The sequence below is a fragment of the Aotus nancymaae genome, unplaced genomic scaffold, assembly GCF_030222135.1.
Source record: "Aotus nancymaae isolate 86718 unplaced genomic scaffold, 86718_ANA_hifiasm-v0.15.2.pri h1tg000007l, whole genome shotgun sequence".
Classification (NCBI taxonomy): Eukaryota; Metazoa; Chordata; class Mammalia; order Primates; family Aotidae; genus Aotus; species Aotus nancymaae.
The window spans coordinates 24,033,136-24,046,880 of record NW_026988418.1 but is presented as its reverse complement, the minus strand read 5'-3'; the positions used below and the strand labels follow the sequence as shown (position 1 = coordinate 24,046,880).

The 13,745-nt window shown below is 39.1% G+C and overlaps 1 long non-coding RNA gene across 6 annotated transcripts in view; it reads left to right on the top strand.

Annotated features, from left to right (window-relative positions):
• Window positions 1-13,745, top strand: part of LOC135273405 (uncharacterized) — a 48,930-nt gene that overhangs the window by 31,187 nt on the left and 3,998 nt on the right. For 3 of the 6 annotated variants that reach the window (XR_010341195.1, XR_010341199.1, XR_010341196.1), the window contains exon 2: window positions 13,578-13,740. This is a non-coding gene — a long non-coding RNA (uncharacterized LOC135273405). Of the gene's footprint in view, window positions 1-8,967; window positions 9,080-11,898; window positions 13,741-13,745 lie in introns of those variants that run through there. The other 3 variants (XR_010341197.1, XR_010341198.1, XR_010341194.1) reach the window with 3 other exon arrangements.

The window sequence follows — 13,745 nt, the reverse complement described above, 5'->3', positions numbered from 1 at the left end:
TTCTGGGTTTTTAGAGTTTTACATTTAAATCTTTAATTCATCTTGAGTTGATTTTTGTATGTGGTAAGAGGTAGAGATCTAGTTTTAATCTTCTGCCCTATGGGCAGCTGGTTATCACAGCATCATTATTAAATAGGGAGTCCTTTCCCCATTGCTTGCTATTGTTGGCTTTGTCAAAGATCTGGTGGTTGTAGGTATGTGGCTTCATTTCTGGGTTCCATAACCTATTCCATTGGTCTATATGTCTGTTTTTGTACCAGTACCATGTTGTTTTAGTTCTTGTAACCTTGTATTATAGCCCTTCATATAATTTGAGTCAACTCTCCAGTTCTTTCTTATGTATTGTTTCCTAGGCAAAGCAACCTCATTTCCAGCCATGTTCTTGATATGTGTTTCAATTCCTTTACTATGCTCTTTTCTAAAAGCATCATGGATGAAGTGTTGCTTCTACTGTCAAAGGATCCTCAGAAGAATTGAATTTGGTCAAGGTCCTCAACTTCATTGGAATCTGCCCACATGCACCATCCTTTTTTTCAAGGTTCTCAGCTTTTCTCATTCAATACCTTAACACTAATACAAGATATGCTATAAGCTTATGATACATTTTGTGTTGTAGTTCAGCTACCTTTAGGATTAGATTTTTAGTTTAGTTTTCTGAAATTTCTACCTGTGGTTTCAAGAGATAGGGTTTCTTTTAGTATAGAAGCATTCTGGCTCTTTAACCAGACATGTAACTGGGAATTCAAAGCCCTAAGTTCATCATTTCCACTCCCTACCAAGTTCTCCAACACTCTTAGGAACAACACACCAACTCTGTTTTTACTAAAATGTTCTATGGCAGCAGCTGGTTGGTCACCCAAAGACCTTCTGTTCCATAGGCATTTGATTCCAGGTGCTACAGATGATAATTTAGGGAACAATTTTCCACTTCATGCTGTGGATTAGCAATGTCCCTTTTACCAATGACAATTTGGTCATTAAAAGGCATTAATGACCAGTTAGGAAAATCAGGGCCTAGATTTAGGGAAGAGACTGCAAATACTTGGAGTACAAAATATAAGGAGCACTTGCACCACCCTGAGAGTAAGGCCTCCTTAATGTTTGCAGCTAAGTAACTCACTTGTCTTACCCTAGTTTCTAGTCCAGATAATGAATTCCAAATTTCCAGTTGTAAAGTTTTGTGTTCCTGAAACCACTTCAGTTTTCCATTGCTACACAACAAACCACCTAAAAATTAGTGGTTTTTCAAACAGCCATTTATTTATTCATGATTCTGTGGGTTGGCAATTTGGACTGGGCTCACTCATGCAGTTTCAGATAATTGGTGGGTTTTCTAGGAAGTGGCTGGTCCAGATGGCCCCTTCGTATATCTGGGGCACAACTGGGACTCATCTAGGGTGGCTGCAGCAGTTGGGATGACTGCTTTTCTCCATCTCTACTTGTCTTTCTTACAATGTTAGTGTTTTATCCCCAAGGAGGCTAACCTGAGGTGTATTCATAGAGTGGCAGTGTTCTAAGAGATAAGAATGAAAACTGTACATTGCCAGTGATGAGAGCAGAAGCACTAAGAAGTTAAAAAAGACAAAAAACAAAAACTAAACTTCTCTTGCTCTTTATCTTGCAAGTTGCAAGGTCATCCCAGATGAAAGAGGTATGGAAATAGATTTTCTGCCTTGGTGGTAGGAACTTTAAAGGATTTATAGTCATTTTTACCCTCTCCCTCCTGAGTGTATCCTCTGGCCACACTTATTTACAGTCCTCCCCTATGTAAAATATATCAATTATCTCTGAAGAGCTCCAAAGTCTTATCCCATTTTGGCATAGGCTTGAAGCCTATTATCTCACTATGTGCATCAGGTCTCCTTGGAGATGAGACTCTTCTAATGTGGCTCCTTGTGGGTGGTTGCTCTTGATCCAGAGTCCTATGAACTAAAAAGACAAAGACTCTTTCCCTCACACATCCCACATACAGTAGTGATATTGGGAAAGGATAACTGCAAAAGTCATGCACATTAGAAAAGGAGAGATTTGGAAGGTAAATAGCATTAGCTGATCCATAGAAATACTGGAATCCAGCAGGGTGCATGTCAGAGCACCCTACTCCAGAGGTTAAATCGTTTGTTGACTAGGGTTCAGTTCTGTTCCCTGAGTGTGGTTCTCAAACTCACTGTTCTCTTTGCTCTTCATTTCTTTCTTTCTTTTTTTTTCTTTCCAGTAGAGCTCTCTGCGGTCTTTCTTTTTCTTTGATAAGTGATGGCCTGTGTATGCAGATAAGCATATTATCAGTCTAGATAATAGACTGCCCATAGAAAGTTTCAGAATCAGCCATTATCTTTAACAAATGAATGCAGGAGCAGGAAACCAAATATTGTATGTTCTCACTTCTAAGTGTGACGTAAATGATGAGGTTACATGAACACATAGAGGGGAACAACACATAGTGGGGCCTGTTGGAGGGTGCAGGGTGGGAGGAGGAGAGGATGAGGAAAAATAATGGGGACTAGGCTTAATATCTGAGTGATAAAATAATCTGTACATCTAACTCCAATGATACCGCTTACCTATGTAACAAACATGCACATGTACCCCTGAACTTAAAAATAAAGTTAAAAAAAGAAAGTTTTGGAACCAGAGGGCTCTTTTCATTTTGAATGTTTTTTTTTTCAGTTCATTTTTGCAGTGCTTTTCTTAGTACAAGTCTCTTACAATTTTTTTTGAGATTCCTATGTATCTTGTTAGTTCATATCCCAAAGGCATATCAAGAAGTCTTTTTGAGAAATACTTCTATCTCATGGTGCAAACGTGACTCTTATTGGTCAATATCCTTAAGATATTTAACCCTCATTTTCTAACTAAAGAAATCTATTAGTCACTGACTTATATTTTCCTGAGGTCTTAATAAAACATCTTGTAACCACATGCTTAGTTGGATTATTACCCTGAGGCTAATTCTTAATTTTAGAATCTTTCGCTGGTTCAAGAGACTAGGGGAATGTGAAAGTTTTATTTTACAATTCAGCAAATTCTGAGATGTGCGTGCATGCGCACATACATGTGCACATGCACACACACAAAGTGTTTTCTCATAGTCTGATTTGCATATATATGCAAAAACTTCTGCTTGAAGATTCGTCATTTTTCTCTTTAGTTCTTATCTCTCTCAATACACCTTATTGTATGTAGATAAAAGATGTCAACAAACATATGAAAAAAAGCTCATCATCACTGGTCATTAGAGAAATGTAAATCAAAACCACAATGAAATACCATCTCATGCCACTTAGAGTGTCAATCATTAAAAAGTCAGGAAACAACAGATGCTGAAGAGGATGTGGAAAGATAGAAATGCTTTTACACTGTTGGTGGGAGTGTAAATTAGTTCAACCATTGTGGAAGACAGTATGGTGATTCCTCAAGGATTTAGAATCAGAAATACCATTTGATGCAGCAATCCTATTACTAGGCGTATACCCAAAGGATTATAAATCATTCTATTGTAAAGACACATGCTTATGTATGTTTATTGCAGCACTGTTCACAATAGCAAAGACTTAGAACCAACTCAAATGCCTGTTAGTGATAGACTGGATAAGGAAAATGTGGCACATATACACCATGGGATACTATGCAGCCATAAAAAAGGATGAGCTCATCTTCTTTGCAGGGACATGGCTGGAAACCATCATTCTCAGCAAACTAACACAGGAACAGAAAACCAAACACCACATGTTCTCATAAGTGGGAGCAGAACAGTGAGAACACACGCACATAGGAAGGGGAACATCACACACTGGGACCTGTTGGGGGTGGAGAGTTAGGGGAGGGATAGCATTAGGAGAAATACCTAATGTAGATGATGGGTTGATGGGTCCAACAAACCACCATGGCCTGTGTATACCTATGTAACAAACCACAGGTTCTGTATATGTATCCCAGAACTTAAATTACACACACACACACACACACACACACACACACACACACACACACATAAATATATATAAAAGATGCCAAGTGAGGCTTTCAGAAGTCTGTCTGGAGACTGGGCATTACTGGCTCATGCTAGTAATGCAAGCACTTTGGGAGGCCAAAACAGAAAGGTCGCTTGAGTCCATGAGTTTGAAAACAGCCTGGGCAACAAAGTGAGACATTGCTTCTACAAAAAAATAGGAAAAATTAGCCATGTGTGATGTTGTGTGCTTGTGGTCCCACCTACTTGGGTGCCTGGTCTGGGAGAATCACTTTAGCCTGGAGCGTTGAGGCTGCAGTGAGCTGTGATTGTGCCACTGCACTCCAGCCTGTGTGACAGAGCAAGACTCTGCCTCAATTAAAAAAAAAAAACATCTGCTTGGAAATCTTTTGAGGCAGATCCACTAGATTATTGGGTATATAGTCTGTCTTCCAAATTACTACAAGTGACAGCTTTGCCAATTGTTTCACCATTGCATGATATGTTTCGCTCCTTATCTGCCCTTCAAGAACAATTTGATCACTGCTCTTTTAGTTTCTAAAAGCAATGTCCTAATTGCTCTTCTAACCTTTGCTTGCTTGCCAATCTCACATATTTTAGGTTTTATGTTATGGTATCTTTTGAATTTTATGCAAAATTTTCTTTATTGGCCAGGGACAAGACAGGGAAGCAGAGTTCCTGTGAGTGTTTGGGTAAGGGATTGGTTATAGGAATTGGACTTTACACAATTGTGGAAGGAGCTGATGAAATGAAGGTCCAAATAGAGGGCTGAAGTATTAGAGAAATGTGTCACTAACCAATCTTTTTGAAGCATTGGTGCAGGCAAACAATCTGGAGCTTGCAGGGGTACCCCCAAAAAAGGTGAGCATGATCAGCCACTGAAATAGGACTATGAGGAGGCAGCTCACGGTGAAATCAGTGGGAATTTGTTGCCTCTGTGTAGCCACTGCGTGTGTGACTCGCCCAGCAGTGTCTTGACAATCAGCCTGAGGCTGCTATTGTTCAGCAAAGCTTGTGTTATGGAAGAAGAATTGGACATGGATAGGAGAAGAGTGAGGATAAACTGGAAGCCACTGGATCTGTGTGTCTGCCTGTATGTCTGACCACAATATGACCTTCAAAGAGTAATGCTCGTTATTTCACTTCTGCTACTCAAATCTCACACAAATTCCTCTTTTAACTGACTTGAACTCAGAATCATATTAAGAAGGAATTCTAAGATACAAAAGTTCCAGTTTAACAAGTTGACAATAGAACAATCCAGCATGAATGCATTCATATCTTATGCCATTAATAGTTACTACATGAACACAGGATTAGAACATTTTGATGCTCTCTTGTTATTTCTTCCCAGCTGCACAGTCTTTTCCCCCTTTTTGATTATCTAGACATCAATTTTATATAGCTCATTTTTCCCACTGGAGAAAAATTAATGTCCCTTACAAGAGCACTGTTTAAATAGCCCATAAATTTTAGTAGCACCAACAGTGGCTTTCTGTGTACCATGTACTGTCTGCTGGTACCCACTTAATTCTAGGAATGTCAGAAAGAGTCTCTTACTATACGTTAGTGGGAAATTAAATAATCTTGCAGGGAGTTTCCTTCTTTTTTGATTTTTTTCTTTTTTGGGAGAAAGCTGTATTTATTTTATTGTAACCAATTCTTCCTTTGATCTAAAGTATTTCAAAGCATTTGATGCTTTTCCTACTATCTTTTTTTGTGGTGAAAGTTCAGTCTGCACTGAAGAACTTCCTTCTACTCCAGTAGCAATTTCAGAAAAAACTAATTTAGTGCTTGAAAGTACCTCAGAGAACATCTAACATAATTCATGAATTTTATACATGAGGCAACTGCAGACCAGAGTGGCAAACTAATCCCAGAAAGTAGGTATTACCATTTCATTTTACAAATGGGGAAAGACAGGATAACAAAAGTTAAACAAATTGCTCCAAATCACACAGCTAGTGCGTGGTGGGGCTGGGTTGTAGCCCAGATGTGTTTGCTTCAAGTGTTCTTTTAACTAAACCATGTCACTTGAACCATTGGGCCATCATTTAAGCTCCTGACATGTCAGGGTTGTATTTTGTGCAGTGCAAAGGATCAGCCCATGAACCCTTAACTTAGGGTTGGGAAGAGTAAAGGTAAGCATTTTGGAAGTGTTTACTTTTCTCCCTAAAGAGCCCTTCCTCTTTTTAGCACCTTCTAAATTCATAACCTATGATGGCTGATTTGAACACTATCCTGGACACTAAATTGTTGTCACCTAGGATTGCTCTTGTTCTAGCTATCCTTTGACTATCTCTTATAGTGAGTGTCCTGTATTCCTTCTTTAGTCTTTGGACCAAAAAGTAAATTGCTTATTTAAAGTCTCAGGCCATTTTGATGCTAAAGTCAGTTCAGTTATTCTCCCAGAAAACTGTTTGATACCCACAGTTCGAAATAACTAACCCTTATCTGTACATAGCACCTTTCATCTTTTATTATAATAATTCAATTAGTTTCCTCTCTATAGCTCAGAATGTGAACTTCTTCATGGCAAGCATTCTGTTTTCCATTTTTGCCTCCCAAGATGAAGACGATGCCTGACTCTAAGTGTATGCTAATAAATATCTGTCAATGTGAATGTGTGTGGAGGATCCACTCAGGTGGAATCAGTCTGATAAGTGTTACAAGCATAGTGAAGTGTTTTATACTGTCAGAACCTCCTCATTCTATTGATGAAGAGACTGGGGCTAGGGTTAAAATGAATGACTCAAAATTACACATTTATATTTTAAGAAAGTTGAGAATAGAATTCTGGATATTTCTTATCCTATAGGATCTTCTTATGGCATCTGTGTTTTTCAAACACTTTTTTTTAAAACTGCAAAAGTCTTTGAATGAAACAGCATCAGCCCACCGCATTACATGGTTAGAAGTAGAACTGCGCTGAAGGTTGTAGTTAGTGCATGGGGTGAGGTAGACAAAAGGCCCTGGACCGTGCCTGCTGCTGTCACCCCCAATCCTCTGCTTCCACCCCTGGGGTCTGCAACCCTCTAAAGGGTTCCATGGAATACACTTTGAAAAACGCTATGCTCCATTGTGCTCCTTTGCTTTCTCTTTTAGCTCTATAAATAGCTAAACAAATTCACAAAGAAACAAAACAAAATCACACAACCCCCTCTGCTGCCTATGACCCCTCCTCTAAGCAGGAAGTTTTGCCCACTTGGTAACCCCAGTGGGGATCAGAGGAGTGAGTGTCATTTTCAGCCCAGCAGTACAAAGTGCCCATTCTTGCACTTTTATGGATGGCAGTACAGCCGGGTGGGTCTCCCACGACACATCTGCAGGGCTATATCTCACAGGAAGTAGTGCAGCTCTTCAGAGATAAGTTTCACTGGGGAACAAAGAGGGATTTTGTTCACTGCTTCAAGAATGATGCATTGAACCTGGGCCTGGCTTTTCAATTCATGCAGCTAGAAACAAGGCAAAAATGACCCAAATGTGCTTCTTTCTTCTTCTCAAGTTAGGCAGAGTCATTTCCAAATCACCCTCGTCCTGCTGTCCAAAGAGATTGAGAAAGCATCTCTTTCCATTTCTGTACTAATCACCTCAGCTACCCCCACTATACTCCCCGAAATCAATCTTGAACATTTACAAAGTTGTTTTTATTTCACACAATTTTCCTCTTTTGGGAATCTGGGCTGTTCAGTCTGTTGAGATTAAGAAGTCTCGAATTGTGGAAGCCATTGTTAAGGGTTCTTAAACCTTATATTTCTAGCAAAGTACCACAGAGACATGATGTTAGAGCTTTTTTATTTTTGGAAAAGCATGCTTGGGAGTCAAGACAGACTTGGGTTTGATATCCAGATTCCCTTTGACTAGATATTTGACTTTGACCTTGAGCAGTTTACTAACCTCTCTGACTTTCCTCATTGGCAAAACGGGAATAATGATACCCCAGCTGCCATTTTGAAATAGAAAACAGAATCTCAGAGAGGTAGAGTGTTTTGCCCGATGTCCCACAGCAAGTTAGTGCCAAGGATAGCTGGGCAAGGCTTGTTATGTGCACTTAGGAAGCTATACTGCTGGTGAAGCAAACATATGACTCTTTGCTTCGTGTCTCTATTTCAGCTTTGGAGGCACAGATCTGACCACATTTGACTTTCCAGAAGCTGTACATTTCCTGTGAGATAATGAGGTGTGGTATTGAGGCAGGCAGGATTTATATGGCAGTTAAATGTAGTTTGGTATCAAAAATATGATTGCATTATTCACTGTGGCATAGCAAAGATCACCTCTGCCCCCTTGCTTTTGGCTGGATCAGCAGATGTAGACCACGATTAAAGAAACACTGTCAAATATTTCTTTATAGTTTAATTTTCCTCATACTCTCCATTGCTTGCAATGCCCTTGCCTCTGGGAAGAGTGGCAAAGTAAACATGGCTTTTCTTACTGGTTTTGTCCTTCCTGCTTTTAGAGAGTGATTTAAAAATTCAGATTGACGCTGGATTATCACCTTTGGTGTGTTGCACATGAGAATGGGTTAGCTAATTAGGGACCTAGAATCTCTATTTGAAACAAACCAAAGGCCTTTGGGCAGCTGAGACAGGGCTGGGATGGGGAGATCACTACTCCCCTGAAGACACCCGTTTTATTTCCAGAATGCTTTCATTGTTAGATGCCAACACTGAAAGAATGAGAGAAGTTCCATGATGGGTTGGGTCAACCGTGGAGCTAGCTTATGAGCGTTCAGTCCCAGGATGTGGTTAAACATAAACTGAAGGTTCCCTTTTCAAGGAAGCTATCAAAGGGATTCCTCCTTGGAGACTAAGCTGTCCTGGGTTTAAATATTAATTCTGTCACTTCTAAACTCTTCGTCTTAGTTTCTCATATGTAAAATGGGGCTAATAACGCTCACCCTATTGTTCTGGGGGATACGGTGAGACAGTCTATATTAAATGCCTAGCAATAAATGTAGCTCTCTATTTACTACTTTTTTTTTGAAACAGAGTCTCCATTCTTTTGCCCAAGCTGGAGTGCAGCAGTGCAGTCACAGCTCACTGGAGCTTCACCTTCCAGGTTCAAGCAATTCTCCCACCTCAGCCTCCAGAGTAACCAGGACTACAGGTGCACACCACCACATTCGGCTAACTTTTGTATCTTTTGTAGAGATGGTTTCACCATGTTGCCCAGGCTCATCTAGACCTCCTGAGCTCAAGCAATCTGTCTGCCTTGGCCTCCCAAAGTGCTGGGATTACAGGTGCATGCCACTGTACCTGGCCTCTGCTTACTACTTCACAGGCATAGATATATGATCTTTGAGTAAATTCCTTTATCAATGGAAAGATTTATAATGGAAAACTTTCAGGAACTGTGGGAAACAGATGGAAAAATCATTTCGGGAATGCTAATATGAGCATGTATGTATAAAGTCAAGACTCTATTGAAGATTGATCCGTCTCAATGTTCTAGGTCAATGTAGAGTTATTGGATGCTCAGGAGAGCATCTGTGGTCCAGAAAGTCTAAGTTTTTGTTGAAGGATGGGAGTATTTATATTAGCAGTAATACCACGAACTTGAGTTAGTTTGGATGGTGAGGGTAGGATGGGGCACAGAATGGAGAGAGGTAAGGGTCCATGTTTTGGTGAAATTAGTAGAGCGTGATTCCTATAGTTCTTTATAATCTATACTTGGAATAATTAGAAAGAAGGAAAATAAATGGTTGGAGAAAGAAAAAGAGATATAAAAATGTGAAAAGTCAGAGTTCTGTTGCTACAGCTAGGATACTCTGTGCAAGAAAGGCGAATGGGAGGTTAACTTACACCTAGGGCTTGAAATCAAACTATTTGAAGGAGGGGTCTGGGTCTTAGGTAAGAGGGACTGATATCTTACAGTTTAATCAATGCAAGCAATGATAATAACAGCAGGGACAGAGTATACTGATCTATTCTTATAGAAGTTTTTCATGGGCTTAATAAAGGAAAGAAAGAAGAGCAAGGGGAGGAGGAGGCAAGAGTAGGAAAAATTGAATTTTCTGTTCCATACGTAACATTTACACAATACTTGACACATATTTATAAATTTAACTGAGAAAATTTGTTAGGTAGGTCTTACTATCCCACTTGCAGATAAGGACATTAAAATTTAGAAGTAGAATATTGTTTAATGTCACAAAGCTAGTGGGTGGAAAAAATTGGCTTTGAAATTTGGTTTGCATAACCCCAGACCCTGTGTGCTTTCTATGGTTCCATGCTGTGCCTGAGCTGTATAAATCCTTTGATTGGCTAAGAAAGCAGGACTAACCGTCTGTGTATTTGTGGGTGGTCCCCTGAGTGAAGAAAAACATCACTTTGATTGTACCCTAGGTGGCAAAGTTGCAGATGGGAGAGAGAGAATGAAATCTACCCTCTTCTTGGGAAGACTTTTTCTCCTAGATCTCGGCCCCTCAAAGGGTGGTCCCCAGACCCTACCAGTTTATAAGCTGTTGCTAGTCTGGGATGAGAAAAAGACCTTGAGCCAAACTTAAAATCAAAGTATATAAGTAGAATCAAGTAGTGTGGTTGGTACTCTTTGTAGCAAGACTGGATGAAAGAAGCAACAAATGGACTTACATTGTGATATAATCACCTCATCACATCTTGGAAAAAATACAAACCTTTGACACATTGGCTACTTAGCAAAGCACTATCAAAACCATCCGTCACCAGGTCATGGTTAGCATTTTAGCTGATAGTCCCCCGGGGGCTCTGCCCCTTTCTCTCTGTTTAGCAATCTTAACTGAGAAGAGTACAGATCATGTATGAATTGAACCAGCAGCTGAGGGACTTCCAGAAAAATAGAACTCAAGATTCTGTGAAATGGGAGATTTCAAAGGACACAGATCTGTGTTATCCCTCAGAAGTCTTTACTTAGCCTCTCAAGTGAGCTGCTATTATGAACAAATTTGACATACTCTAACTTAGCCTATGATTTTCCTATAATATCTTTCATTATTTTAGGAGCAGGAGGAATCCAGGATTTATAAGAAAGCTATTTTTTTCCCCAAGGAATTTATTCTGAGCTGATTAAAATTGAGAGCTGCTGGTGATCCTTCAGAATTTAAAAAGAAAATGTTTTCTTTAAGAAAACAAAAGAATCTCGAGACTTTGGTGTTCTTTTGGTCAGAATAGATACTTAGACTACCATATGAAAGGCAAAGGCATCTTATTTTCAGAAAAGACAAAGGTGGAATGAAAGCAAATATATATATCAGAGAGGTTCAGAGTTCAAAAAGATTTTGTATGCAGGATTAAGAAACTGCCTTCATCAAGATGACATTATTGGAGGAAAATATGTATAGTCATTAACTGATATCGTCAAAACATATTTGTATCTTACAGGATTGGTTTACAATAGGTCATGCCTCCACTGCTCTTCCCTTTTTGTGCTCTAGCACAAAGATCTATCCTGAAGTTCACCTTTCCTGTGATGTCTTCTACTTTTCCAGGGAAAACATCTATCATTGGTATTCCTGCATTGCAACACCCTCCATGGGCAAACTTTATATTGAGCATTTTTTATTGCCTCTGCTTATTTGTGAACTCTATGAAGCAGGGGTAGTGACTTATTTACCTTTGCACTTCTAGCCCTTAGCACAGTGCTTGACCCGGAAGGCACACAATGAATTGGCTCAATTGCTCTGTAGGCTAAGAGCATGAACAGGAACACGGAAATGCCTGGGTTTGCAGCCTGGATCTGCCACTTATTATTTAACTGTGAGTGAGTCAGTCACTTAACCTCTCTATGCCACAGTTTCTTTACCTCTTCACGGAAGGTAATAATTTTACCTATAGTGTTTGAAGACATAGTGTGATAAACAATACGTATAAAACACCTAGGACATACCTGGAAAATAATGAGAGCTTTAAAAAGGTTAGTGATTGTGTTGTTGCTGATCATGGGATGCCAGAGGGCAGAATTAGGATGAGTGGTTAGTACCATTATGGAGTATATTTCAGCAACAGGGTAAGAAAAAACTTTCTAACAAGGGGTAGGGATATCTGAAGGCTAAGTAGGCTGCCTTAAAAAGCAGTGAGTTATAGTTTTAAAATCACTGTGGTAATACCATAGGGATAGAATATAGATCAACGGTACAGAATTAAGAGTTTAGGAATATGCCCACACGTTGGTCAATTGATTGTTGGAAGGGTGCCATGAATATTTAATGGCAAAATAACAGCCTTTTCAACAAGTGGTGCTGGGAAAACTGGATATCCACATGAAAAAGAGTGAAATTAAATTCTTACCTAGCACTATATACAAAAATTAAGTCAAAATGGATCAAAGACTTAAGTGTAGGAGGTGAAACTATACAACAACTCTAAGAAGAAAACATGGGAGTAATCTACATGACCTTGGCTTTGGCACTGATTTCTTAGACATGACACTGAAAGTATAAGCCATAAAAGAAAAAATAGGGAAGTCTGACTTCATCAAAATTAAAAACTTTATTGAATCAAAGGACACTATCAAGAGAGTGAGAAGACAGAATGGAAGAAAATATTTTCAAATAGTATTCCGATTAAAGGTCAAATCTCCATGATACATAAAAAATTGTTATAACTCAACAATAGAAACAAATGGCCCAGTTAAGAAAATGGGGATAAGACTTAAATAGATGTTTCTCCAAAGGAGACCTATCAATGGCCAAGAGCCCATGAGAAGATGCTCGATGTCATTAGTTGTTAGGGAAATGCAAATCAAAACCACAATGAGATACTCCTTCACATGCACTGGGATGCTATAAACAACAACAACAACAAAAATGGAAAATATCAGGTGTTGATGAGGATGTGGAGTAACTGGAACCTTCATCCATTGCTGGTGGGAATGTAAGATGGTACAGCTACAGTGGAAAAAAACAGTTCCTCAGTAAGTTAACCATAGAATTCCCACATAAACCAACAATCCTGCTCCTAGTTATACCTAAAATTTTTGAAAACAAGTGTTTAAAAATGTGTCTAGTAATGTTCATAATAGCACTATTCACAATAGCCCCAAAGTGGAAATAACACACATGACCATCACCTGATAAATGGATAAAGAAAATGTGGTATATCCATACACTGGACTATTATTCAGCCTTAGCCGGAATGAAGTACTGACACATGCTACAACATGGGTGAACCTTGAAAGCATTATATTGAGTTAAATAAGTCAGATAAGAAGGCCACATATTGTATGATTCCATTTATATGAGCCATCCAGAATAAGCAAATCATAAAGACAGAAAGCTAAACAGTGGCGGAGGGAATGGAGAATGGGGAGTGGCAGCTTAATGGGTATGGGGTTTTCTTTTGGAATGATGAAAATTTTCTGCAACTAAATAGTGGTAATGATTGTACAAACTTATGAATGTACTAAATGCCACTGAACTGTTTGTTTTAAAATGGTTACCTTTGAACCTTTGTACACTGTTGGTGGGAATGTAAATTACTATAAGCACTATAGAGAGCAGTTTGGAGATTCCGCAACAAACTAAAAATAGAGCTACCATATGATCCAGCAACCTTACTGCTGAGTATATACCCAAAAGAAAGGAAATCAGTATATCAAAGAGTTATCTTCACTCCCATGTTTATTACAGCTCTATTCATAATAGCCAAGATTTGAAAGCAACCTAAGGTCCATCAGCAGACAAATGGATAAAGAAAACAGGGTACGTATACAAAATGGAGTGTTATTCAGCTGTACAAAAGAATGAGATCCTGTCAATTGCAACAACATGCATGGAACTGGAGGTCGTTATGGTAAG